The sequence below is a fragment of the Micrasema longulum genome, unplaced genomic scaffold (assembly GCF_059751315.1).
Source record: "Micrasema longulum isolate JH-2025_06_02 unplaced genomic scaffold, ASM5975131v1 h1tg000867l, whole genome shotgun sequence".
NCBI classification, from domain to species: Eukaryota; Metazoa; Arthropoda; class Insecta; order Trichoptera; family Brachycentridae; genus Micrasema; species Micrasema longulum.
In genome coordinates, this window is record NW_028278059.1 from 613,457 (window position 1) to 627,629 (window position 14,173).

Sequence of the window (14,173 nt, forward strand, 5' to 3'; positions counted from 1 at the left end):
AGCGCTTATTGGTCAAATAATTAAATAGAAGTGTACCGAGTATTTCTAATTCGTTACTAATATTTCAATACAAGTAATGAAATCAACAAAAAGAGAGCATTTATCGAAGAGTAAATGGATATCCACTTGGATGGCCACTTTACAGACTGCGTAACATTAAGCATTCTCCTTATGTTCAAACATCTTTATTCCTTAAACTCTTCTCCGTGTTGATTGTTAAAACTAACTGGTTCAAGAATAATTAAAAAAAAAAAATTATTTATTTACGGTTCCATGAACCTTTTACATAGAGACAATAAAACTAGTGAAAAAAATTACAACAAAAAATAGTATGATATTCAAAAAAGAACAAAAATAGCGAGAAAAGTATACAACGGTGATCAGTCTTTACATAAAAAAAGAAATATAACACATGTAACAAATATAAATGTTTACCTTTTTTAAAAAAAGGTTAATTACAGAAAATATCAGTTTTGAAAAAGAGGAAGAGATGAAAGAAAAGAGAAAAAAAAGAAAAAAAAGTGCTTTAAAAGGAAAATTAAAAGTTGAGTTCATGGTTTATATAAATTCAATTACTAGACAAAAATAAATTTTAAAAATGATTATACACACGAGAGTAAAGAGTTAATACAAAAGTGATGAACTAATCATTTTTTGAAAATTTAATTGTTAATTCTTTTACAAAACACAGGACTTGATCATCAGTGCCGTGGTATAAAATAAACCTAAATCATCACTGTATTGATTTGCAAAGCGCTGCATGCGAATAATTGGTGAATTCGATGAATAATTAGTACCACGATGATGACTGTAAAACAAAAAAATAAGTCTTATTGGTCTACGTGGAATACGAAAGTTTATTGAAGTTAACAGTTCGGGGCAATCTATTTTATTTTTTAATAATTTATAAATAAATCAGAGGTCATTTTTTGTCCTCCTGCTTGACAGTAATGGTGAATTTAAATCAGCCATCAGGGATCAGTTAGACCTAATTTATATTGAATATATCTTGAAAACTTTCTTTGTACTCGTTCAAGATCATATGAGTTGCACTAATAAGCGGAACTCCAAACTGCAGATGCATACTCTAGCTGTGATCTTACAAAAGAACAAAATAAAATAACCATATAAATATTTATTTAACTTTTTGTACATAATGTTATTTGTAAATTGGCGGGCTTATTGCTAATTGGTTACCAAAAGTGACAGAATATATTCAATAGAAAATAAAGATCAAAAAGCTAAAGATATATAAAAATAGAAATAAACGTATTTGTTTATGAATAACCTTAAATCAAAACTATTACTCTACGGGAAAAAGGACAATAGAGGAACTTTTTTCCTTTCTTTCTTTTAAAAGAGGAGAGATTAAGGAAGAGAAAGGAGATGTTTCTTCAGACGTGATTTCAACAGAGATAATGTAGTAATATCGTTGATGGTGTATGGGAGATAATTCCAGATATGTATTTATATATTTAGTTGTTAACTAGCACGCATGTAAAAATAATTTATTGAGATTAATCTTTCCTTCATCAATAAAGGTTTTAGGTCTTTAACATAACAAAAATCAACAATAATATGGATTTGGTAAGGTTTCCAAAATAATAGACTTTTATTTGATTCAATTCTACTTATATAAAAAAAAATACACGTGACGCGTTTCGTCTTGTAAGGACGTCATCAAACTAACTTAAATATGTTTCCTTATACACTTACAATAATTGCTGTGTAATGATGTAGGTGCATCATAGTTCTAATAGTTGATTTAACAAGTATTGAGAATTTTTATAAAGCCCAAGAAAAGTAAGTAAAAGTAAAGATTTATTGGATGTACCGAGAACATTTAAAGTGTTATTTTGGATACCTTACCAAATTTTAAAGTGAAGTTCAATTAATTATCTGTATACACAATAATTTATAATATGGATGTTTAAACAGTGAATATTACACGAAATGTAAAAATGGTCACTTAAACCAACGAATGACAGATCCTTCAGTGAATGCCTAGCCTTCTTTATTCCCTTTAAAAATATTATCTATATCTGTTTTAATATGGTAACTAAAACGTCATTCATACGATTTAAGATCTGTCATTGGTTGGATATTCATTTCTTAACAAAAAAGTTACCCATCTCGTTAGAGCTTAAAATCTTGCACTTGTCAACAAAAAGTCTAATTTGCTTAAAATATTGATAAAACTACCTTCATTATATTTATTGTTTAGTTTATTTATTTTAAAAGTTGTTTAAACTGGAAGTTTTCATTTTTCCTGGGCCGCGATTCAAAACGCTGTCTATTTCGGTACATATCGAGACGGTATAAATTAACATAGATGTTTAAGAACGAAATTGTGTAAACCTATACAAAAATTCAAAGTATTTTCGTCGGTAACCAGTAAATAAACATGTTCAAAAAATAAATTGTGTACATATTTTATTTTTTATACGGAAACCTTAAATTTATATTGTTGATAAAATTGAAGATAAATTCAAAGTAGCTATGCAGAAAGCAGCCAGTTTACAATTTTGAAAAAATAAGATATTGGTGTTATCGGGTGAAATTAGGTCAATTCTATATTCTGTTAAAAACAGCTAGGACGCTTTCATACAAAAAAAACTGTATTAATCATCTTCTGAAAATAGTGTTGATCACAAAAACAGTATTTTTCTACTTGCAGAAAACATACAGCAATAGAAAAATCTTACAGTATAGATGCCGATGAGAAAATTAAAGAAGAATAATGCCTTTGAAAATAAGTCTTATTTAGTCAATTAAAGTCAATAAATGCATAAATATTTTAATTAAATAAATGCATTAATTTAAAAGTACCCGTTTTAAAATACGAGTATACGTTTTATTACAGAACGTCACCTCATACATTCAAAGTTTGAAATAAGTTTTCATAATTAATATTAGTTTATTACATTAACAAAAGACAAGTGATACTTCAATCCACAAATTTGAAATATCCGGTGACCGGTTTCATAGCTTTCGCGACATCTTCGAGACTGGCCACTTTACACACTGTGTAACATTCACCATTCTGCTTATATTTGAACATCTTTATTCCTTTAATTCTTTCATCTGTTGATGTTTGTGAAGTTAAAGAGCTGAAACCTTTATTTATGCGGGTGAGATTCATCTAATTGAATTATTTCACCTACTAATGTTATTTTTTCAATTTCTATACTTCTTCATGGACCAGGTAATTTATAAACAATAAATGTTTTCACAAATGTTTTTATAAATATTAGAGCTGGCTATTTTCTGCGAGATGCATATTTTAGGTTGTGTGGTTAGCTCGACTTTAAAAATCATTAAAACTGGTCAAATACAGAGTGATTATCTCAGTTTTACTTTTCTATGCCTGGCTACTTTCTGCATAAGTACGTTTTATTTCAACTTCTCATTAGAATACGAACTCTGGACAGGTACCTGAAGCATAGGACTGATCACCTCACCTTCAGATAAAAAATGATCGAAATACACTGCATATTGTTTACCAACGCAGTTTCCTATGAACCACTATGTGCATAGAAAACTGTGTTCTGCGAAATGATGGTAGTGAAAATTTGCCACCTCTTTCTTTTGTGTGTTTTCCCCAAATTTGATATTAGACATTTCTCGTTTTTACTCTCAATATACTACACGAATAAAAATAAATGCAAAAGTTTTGCCATTACGACAGCAATATTTTTTCTGCAATCTCCGTAATGGTCGTTAGCCGGTGTTAATAGATTTGACCTGCAATTAATAAATTAAGGTCAGTGATCCTGTTATAAGTTGACAAAAGCAGGGGAATCACTTAAGCTTTTTGGCTCTACGCCCACTGAACTTTTGAGTTCAGTGCTCTATAATTTGATACCGATAAACTAATTTGAAACTGTGCAGATTAACTTGCGATAATTATCTTTAATTTGCTTTGACGCTGTAAAATGTCACCAGAAATAAGCATGAATGGCATAATTCAATATTAATGAGTAAGTATGGGATTGGACATTCTGCCTTATTGTTCACTTGCTTTTTCTCCCGGCTACGCTTACATGGCATTAGGGAGATATTATTAAGGTAATTAATTCATTTGGAAGTTAAATGGTTTTTGTATTTATTTTTTTGTCAATTGACTATTAAACTAAGCCATTTAATTATTTTTTATTATTTATGTATTGTATCTTTGGCACTATCTTTATATATATAATTCTTCTGTACGTGTGATGTCAACGAACTCCTCCTAAACGGCTTAACCAATTTACTTGTGGTTTTCAGAGAAATATAGATCTTTGCGCTGTGCGTGTTCGTAGATATTAAAATCTTCAATTGAATATGTAAAAAATAAGTAAGGAGCATACATGTTTTATTCGTCGATCTACCAGGGTAACATTTGAGGAGAATGCATTTACAAAAAAATGGAAAGATGTTTTTTTTGTGTATGAAAAAAGTTTGTTTTTGAATGTTTACAAACGGCATTTGTTTTTTATAGATATCAATCAAATTCTTCCCTTAAGGAATATAATTCCTTATAATTTTTTCCCCGTTTATTTTATGTTACTGGATTTTTGGTAATACTAAAATAATATTAAATTCAATACATTTTTAAAAATCGTATTCATACATAAGTACAGCCCTCTGTTGGTGAGAAGATCGGAGTTTGACAATTGCAAAAAGCATGCCATATTTGAAAAAATATGTATCTTTTATTTTGGAATTCAAGCATAAACAAGTACCTTAGTACCTACTTAAATTCAATATTAACATTTTTTTGTTTTGGAATTCAATCATAAACAAGGATCGATGTACCAACTTATTAATCAATGAATGTCTTTTCTAAGGTAATAGCAGACAAACCAGTTTTGACAGGACAACGTCTGTCGAGTCCGCTAGTGATTAGGTAAAGATTTGAATTTCTGAAATCAATTCGCATGTGACGTATCAAGTTCTCTTTCGCTTCTTCTCGGTCAATTCTGCCGATTGATCCGTTGACGTACCGTTTACAGGAAATCTTTCAGCACTCTCTTAATATTGGTTGACTTATATGAACTTGTGACGTAATTCAAAGTAGTTTTAATTTTTTCTATTTTTTTTTTTTTAATATCTCGTAGGGCTGAAGTTTCTGATTATGTCGCTTATCAATGAGAACTTTTGTTTATCGATATTTTTTTATTGATAAAATTTTATATTTAATTGGGATTGAAAGTAGCTTGGTCTGTCAACTATCGGAAGAAATACGATTATTCGTTAGTCTATGGTGACGTAACAGCGTTATTTTGTTTACAAATCCAAAATCCCATTACAAAAACAAAACGAATACCAAACCAAACTAACCATAGATAAAGCAAGTTCATAATAGAATTTTAAATTTTATTTTCTTTTTGACATTCCGCCTTACCGCTTACTCATTTAAAAATAATGTTCATTTTCAGTAATTATTTTTTTTATTTTTGTATTGTGAAAAGTAAGAACTTTCTTTTACTTCCTAACTCCCGGGCTATCCCGGTGTAAAGAATCAAGTCGATCGGTCGCGCCGTTGAGACGCGAAGGACTCGCAAACAAAAGAAATAAACACACTTTCGCATTTATTTTATTAGTGTAGATTACAAATAATTGGTGGTACGTTGCAATGTAGTAAGCGTTAAGAAAGATGGCTACCCGGAAACCGGATATCTATCACAACACATAATAACGAATGAGGAAATTTAGTGTTTTTAAAACATATTTTTTTATTTGTTAATATATTATCAAACAAAGAATGCAAAACACAAAAAAATAATAACGTTTCCTTAACTCTATGAAGCCGAGAGCTCAATTATTTTTAAATATTATCAGCAGACCCTATAATTTAAAACATTTTTGTGATTTTGAAATCACTCCGCACGTGACGTTACAAGTTATTTTCGGAGAGTTCTCCCGATTGGTAGTTGGCTTTCTTGAAACCGGAAATTTATCACAACACTCTATTATTGGTTCATCTTAGTGACTTTTTGACGTAGGTTATAGATGTTTATTTTTGTTAATTTTTCATACATTTTCGAAGAACTTCGCCACAAAATTAAATGCTCTAATTTTTACCGCGTCCATGAAAAAAATTGACAAATTTCTCGTAGCACTGAGCTTCGCCTCACTGAATGGTTGCTGTTCATGAGAACTTGTGATGTTTTAAAGTAGTTCATTTTAATTACCTTTATTATACATTTTCGAGGATCTTTGCGGTACAAATTGATGCTTCAATTTTTACCGCGTGTCAAAATATTTTTTTATCAAATTTCTTTAAACACTGAACGTTCTCAATGAAGTACTGATGGTAAAATTATGGTGATAGTTTTCTCAATTCTTTTTTAAAATAAAATAGTGAAACTATTATTTATGTGGCTGAAATTCTAACAAATAAAAAACCACTTCCTAGAAAATGACAAAAAACATTTGTTAAATATAGAGTTATTTATGCTTTAAGAATCGATAGGTTCACATTATTTGGGAAGAACAAATTCAGATTCTTTATTGCTCTTTTTGGAGGTGATAAGAAAAGCGAACCTTATTTCATTGTTCAAATATTACTTTAAGGCTCAGGGATTCAACGTTTTGAAATAATATATGGAGGTATTTTAACCTCTTGAGACTTGATAGAAACCTGGCCGCCGTAAAAAATATTATATTTACTTATTTCTTTATAGTTAATGTTGTGCGCACAGTGCTTTGTAGATGTCATAATAGTACATTGAAAAAATATAACCCTAATATTACACTGATAGCGTACGCAATACCAATTTCTAACAAGGAAAACGTGATGTAAAACGTGATGTAAAGAACAAACATTTTATTTATTTATTTATTTACGTATTATATTACAAACACAAAATTGTAATTTATACAAAAATGCTTTGACTATCTAACTATGGTTATTTACCCTCTTCTACGCCACTCAAAATAAGTAAAAAACAGTAATCAGTACATATAAACAAAAATAAAGTTTGTAGACATGGTGAAAATATAATTGAAAAATAATAAAAAAATTAGTAAGAAACATAGTTAAAACATGTTTTAAATCACAGTAAAATACGTACTGAAAACTACGTGGCTAGTGTTGCGGACTCGCGGATCAGTGGTCCAAGTTTCAAACCCCACTCTGCCCCAACTTTGTTTTCATTTTTTAGTAGTGAGTTATTTACAAATCGTTAAAAATGGTAATCAAAATTTAAAAACTTGGGTAAATTATAAGAAGCTAATATTTATTTTTCCTTAGAGAAATTATATTTAATTATCTTGTTATTGTTGTTCATGTTTGTAGTGTAGTGCGTATTGTATGGTTTGTGAAATGTGGTGTGTGGATTATTTTAAATAAATTCAAAATGTTTTTTCACAAAGTAAATGCTGAAACAATAAATAATATAACATTAACCAAATATACTGACATGCTACTACAAAAATGTAACACTCTGGTATTATCGGGTACAGCAAAAATATTATTTCATTAAAAAGCAAAGACAAACGTAGGACAGTCAAAAATACTATACAATGAACTTAACTCTTGTGTGGCTGTGATGTCACACAAGTCGACATAGGACACAAGACTTGATATTTCTCTTTTATTTTTTTGGGTGATGAATTCGTATTTTCTGTAATCTTCAAATGGACATTTTCACACCCGACTTGGAAAGTAAAATTTGTATAACTATGCTAAATGTTTATTCAAAAAATATTTATCCTTGCTACGCGAAGAATGAATGTCCGCTAATTCAGCAACACATCTATACATATACCTTATACAAGAGAGGGCACGAAGGTATAAGTCATAACATTCCTGTCTTTCCAGACAGAGACGCTGTTCTGCGGCGGGTGTCGTCTAAAATAGATTTAGCCTTCAGTTGGTTAATGACAATGATAGGGGGCGCACGCGCGTAACATGAGCGGCGTTTTTGTGATTTTTAATTTATTTGCTATAACGGGGCTAAATTATATGTTTATTCGCATAAGTTATGAAAAACGAATTATTAAACAGTATGTTTCCATGTTTTTCATTTTTTCAAATGTCTGAACTTCAGAATATTCCGTCTTTTACTAGTGGTAACACGATGTTACATCACCGCGCGCAAAGGGATTATTTACCACAGTCTTTTAAGGGTTAAACACAATAATGACTTACCTTACTATTTGAAAAATAACGCAGGGCATAAATTAAAAATTAACCATAAAAAGTACATGATGCCTACACATGACCTTATAATATTTCTTACACATTTAACCCTTACAGTTTGTTTTTAAATAAATATTTAAAAAATAAATACATTTGTTTACAGTGATAAATGGTATTGTAGGTGTTATTTTTTATGTTAAATTTAAAAAAAAATATAAAACCAGAACTCATATATGTGTAGCCTGGGACGGTAGAGGTTAAGAAACTGACACCTTAATATCATTACCTGTGTGGGTATGTTCTTATGTACAAAGCGTTATTGAGGCTGTGTTAAGCCTACTAGATTCACCCTGTGATATAAATTTCAGAAGGAAATGAAAATAATAAATCTCTTAGCCCCTTAGAACCATGCTTTATGAAATGTCACGGTCGTGTTAGCTTTAAAAAATCTAAATATATAAATCTTATCAAAGAATCATTTCCGGATATTTTTTTATTCTGTTTATTAAAAGGATGCGAGGTATTATTTTTCTTCATAAAACCTCTTCTTCTTTTCCACATCCACTTCTAAGCGGAGCATGTGGACATCACCAGTTGCCTTCAGGAGACTCGCTCGCCAGCCAGCACTCGCCTCCTTCCACGTCGATCCAGCGCCGCTTAGTTCTGCCGAATAAAGTCGAAAGGTCGTCATCGATAGCCTTCCAGAACGGCGCGAGCCCGTAGGTTTAAAGAAGAGGCAAGTTGGGTTTGGGCTCTCCTGAGGCATGCGCAGCACGTGTCCAGGCCAGGTCCGCCGCGGCATCCTCAAGACGCTCGTTATAAGAGGCTGCTGCGTCCGTTTTTGAACTTCAATGTTAGTAATTAAATCAAACCACCGTAAACCTAATGTTTTCGATCTATCATACGACATTTTCTTTTTTTTTCTATAATGGTTCTCACCAGAATTGAAGAAACCAGACACCTGTCAAACACCATATCAGTCTTTGCTACATGAAAATCTTCTGTACAGTAAATATACTGAAGGAAAAAATTGAGAGATTGATTGGCAGAGGGCGTCCTCACTTAATAAATATTTGTGTTTTTATAGTTTACCGAAATATTTCAATTTTGAAGCCAGTTTCGAACAGTTGCGAATAAATAACTGTTAAAAACCTCTGACTAAAATAATTTATTTATTTATTTATTCATATTTTTCGCTTACAAACTATAATGAATAATAAAAATAATGTGACCTCTCCGGTTTTAATTTGTGTATTTTGTTAGTGTCGGCCTCGTGGTGTCAGCGCGTTTGCCTACCATGCAAGAGGTCTCGGGTTCGATTCCCGACATGACATATTGTTTTAAATTAAAACGGTGTTTATCTCATAGTCGATGGACTGGTACCTGAAGCGTAAGACTGATTATCTTACCTTCATGTATAAAAAATATCAAGATGCACTGCAATTGATGTACCGATTCAGTGGCCTATGCACCATTTGGTGGGGAAAGGGAATGATGATGATGATAATTGTTAATGAATTAATATTTTTTCGTAAACGTATTGGATAGTCTTTTATTGCTTTGACGTATTAATTTTTTTATACTTATCCGATGAACTAATAACAGTTCAGTGCAGTTTCTTGGTCGCTATCGTAAGATTTTTTGTAATAATTTCACCATGGTAAATTCATTACCTTCCAATCAAATGAACTTTATCAGGAAGTAAGTGATTCACTTACTTCTTTTCTTTAAATTACAACAAATGATGTTCCATGAGTTCTTTAAGTCGGGATAAATCAGGATAACTGTTTTTTAATTTGTCTTCACTATATTTTATTTGCGTTTACTTTTCAATATTTGTTTGAGGAATGTATATTTTGCACTGTGTAAAAGTTTATTTGGATATAGCGTGATGGGCTGATGTAGAGCTGCAATCACCATACTTGACATATTGATGAGGTGTAAAAGGCGACTATTAGAGTTATATTTTAAAAAATCTTTCCGTTGGGAATCGAACACTTTTATTTTATAAAGTCGAAATGTTCAATATAAGACAATTGTTTGTAAAACCATTTTTAGTAGAACATTTTTGGTAGGTAGTAACCCCATACTTAAAGCACTAGATTTAAAACTAAAGGCAAAATAAACGTTCCACGGGTGAAAACTTGTTTTGCCTAAAGGCATTCAATTTTTATAGGCCCTTGTGAATAAATTATTCTTCCATAAGATATATTATGCTTAGCTAAAAACAAAATTAACATTATTACAAAAGAATAGCTTTTAAAAACGGGAAGGAGCCAGTCGGAGCAGTAATTAAAAGTTTGTGTGTGATTCATCATATATTTGTTAGTGTGTCGTATTTCGAAAACTTGATGATATTTTGTTGAATTTTATATATAATTACATTTTACTGGATTCAACTATTCATCAGTTTTTACCTGCCTGGACTTTTTTCCACGTATTTTTTTCAGTTTCATACACTTCGACAGTATTTTTTTTTTAGTTCCATCTTTTTTTAAAGATTTTAAAATATTATTTCCTCTTATAAAATAATTCCATGTATAAATTATCTCTACATCAACAATATTTTGAGTATGTCCAAATTTTTGTAGACAAGGACTGGATTCAACTCCCTGGGGAGCTGTTTATATTAACATATTACAACAAAGATGAAGAACATTTAAGGAAAGTTAATATAGAAGTCTAGGCATCTACAGGGCTTATGACCTGTCAATGGCTGGTTTAAGTGGCCACTTTACACACTGTGTAACATTCACCATTCTGAACATCTATATTTCATCAATTCTTTCATCTGTTGTCTACAAAAATTTGGACAAACTCAAAATATTGTTGATTAATTACCTGGTCCATAAAGAAGTATAGAAATTGAAAAAATAACATTTTCCGGCGTTGCCTAGTATGTAGGTGAAATAATTCAATTAGATGAATCTCACCCGCATAAATAAAGGTTTTACCTTTTTAACTTTACAAACATCAACAGTATGTGAACTTCTTTAATTTTTCTTTTTTAACAACTTTTTAATGCTTAATTAAAGTTAAATTTTTTTGTATCTAAATTCCTAAAAATAAAAATATGACAGAATACTTGTTTTTTTCTCTTCCTCTTGAGCCACTTCTTCCGATTTGAATTGGTTCACCGAGCCTTGTTAAGGGTTAAGACAAAATTATAACATGTTATTGTTACTATACCAAAACCAAGATTTTGAATCCAATACTTAGCAACATAATATGTACATGTATTATATTTACTGGAAGTAAAAATATCGGTACTTTTGACGAGTACATTTACCTTAGGCACAAAATCAAATTAGGAAAATTTAATCAAACTGCGGAACTGCCTAGATAAATCGGGTTAAGTTGGGCTGCGTTTGGAAAGCTAAAACATGTTTTCAGAAATAAAGAAATCCCAAATAATCTGAAGGCCAAAGTTTACAACTCTTGTGTTCTGCCGGTGGCAACATACGGTCTTGAAACCATGTCACTCACTGCTAGAAGTGTTCACAAAATTAAATGCACTCAGCGGTCTATGGAAAGACAAATGTTGGGTGTCTCTTTAAGAGACCGAATAAGGAATGAGGAGACGCCGTTCAAAGGTGACCGATATCGCAGAAAGAGTAGAAGGACAAAAATAGCAGTGAGCGGGTCATGTGAAGAGACAAAAAGTCGATAGGTGGACCCCCAGAATTCTAAACTGGAGATCCTACGGAAGTAAAAGAAAAGTAGAGAGACCTCAAAAGAGATAGCCTGACGACGTTGTCGAACTTGGAAACAGAGTGTCCAGGACAGAAGAACATGGAAAAATTTTGAAGAGGCCTTTATCCAGCAGTGAAGTGAAACAGGCTGATGTGAAGAAGAAGATTGTTCCTATTAATTTAATTTACCTGTTTATACTTACGTTACTTTGCTGCACTTGAATCTATTGCAAATTAAAAAGTAAAACCCCATAGGGCGTATAAATAAATATTGCTTTCAAAATACAACTGCATTGTTTAAAAAATGAGATATATATCAAATCTTGTATCACAAAAAGACTGGCGTGATATCATAGGCCACACAAAGTTAAAGTAGCTGAGCATTTTTTTGTGAAAAATGGACTTATCTTAAAATATTTGACCGGGAAATTTAAACACATTTATATTATGTTATTCGTATTAAAACACAAAAAAATTTTTTATTAAAAATACATCATCATTTTTCTTGTCAGAAATTAAAACCACTACCTTAAAAATATCTTTTAAACCCAGGACTTCAAGAAGCCATCGAGTAAAACACACATATCTAGGGTTTAGTTTAATTTTACACAAAGGACAGTATCCTTCATCCACCTGGACCCAGTTTTAATTGAAAATGATATTATTTTTAGAATGTTATTTTTTAGTTTTTCGTTGCTATTAAAAACGTAAGACTTTAAAAAGTTTTGCTTTCAAAAGTACGTGGTCAGCACCATGCCAAGGAACTGATAAAAGGTTACTCGCAAATCCTTGAGAAGCGAAATCAAGTGAGGGTTATCACTAGAGCCCTCACAGGGCACTGCAGATTGAACAAACACCTTGCTAGAATGAACTTTTCCGAAATATCTATAAGCGGGTTCTGCAGTACAGTTGAGAAAACACCAAACACATTATAAGTAAGTGTGATGCTTTACATCACTTCCTGTATCCTCGTGATACCACTGGTTAAACCCGAGGATGTCAAAGAGCGAGCTTCTACCTAATAGCTCGATACTTCTGGATCTCGGCATGCAGGGGGAGATTTAGCAAAAAGATTACTCTCATCTTACACACAGTAGCCAAGTTCTTCAAAGACCCTGGCTTGGGGAACGAGAATTATTAACGGAAACCAGTCACAATAAATATTCACAGGTTGCTGTGACGTCAGGAGCTTGTAAAATACTGACTCTCACCCTTGAGAGTAAGAATAAAAATAAGACTTTCTAATTATGAGCATTGCTATGTCATCCATTAGCAAACTGAGTTGTACAATTCCCCCAAAAAATAAACAAAATAATCAAGCTCCAGAATCCTCCATTTCTTCATGTTTTCTTTTCATGTCGAACAAGCGCTGGCCTCATTATTATTTTCGAGGTACTGTATCCGCCCGCGGAAGGCTTCTTAGGATGTAATCTAGGCTCTCACAAAGAACACTTCCCTCGGGAACGGTAACGGAAATGGAAACTACCCAAATGAGAATAACTCAATATTTTAGACCCTTATTAATGCTGGATATAAATATTGTATGAGACAGGCATGGTTTGATATTCTCGTAATAATTGTACTTTTAATAGTCACAGTCGTTTTGCCAACAGCGCATTTTCTTAGCATGCTTGAGATCTCGGGTTTGATTTCCGACATTATATGTATGTGTGAATGTATAAATTATAATTATAAAGTGAATATATATCTATGTACGTGTGTATGTATGTTTATGAATACATTGTAAGTGCCCCGACTCAACACGGATTTTCTAGAAAGTCGTGGCAAGTTCACAGGCATGGGTCGTTCCTGATTGTGTCACTTTAAACTGTGTCTCTGTCCCCAATAAAAAGTTATCCGAGGTTGCTAAATAAAATAAAATAATTGATTTGAAAAATTTACTTATAACTATTATTGAACACAAAAAATGGTCTAGATACTAGTGTTCAGAAAGGGACATGACAAAAAACTTGGATTTATCATAAAGTTTTCAGATAAATTAATTTTTTTGTATCAAATGGCAGTCCGAAAAATCTTTATATTTGGGATATTTCTATCACTCACTTTGTGAATTATTGTTATACTCGTACATAATATTTTAGCGAAAATAAAATAATTTTGTTTTATGAACCACTTTATTCATTTTCACAACGTGTTGTCGCCGAAACTAATCGTTTACGTAAATGAATAAATTGGTTAGTAAAAAAAGGTTATTTAATTTCTAAAATATTTTACGGTTTTTTTATATTTTTTTTTAATACTATTAAAAGTATTTTAAATACAAAAGTAATTTAAGAGACCAATATCATATTTAACAATATTTTAAGCCAATCCAAAAATATTGTTGGCAAAA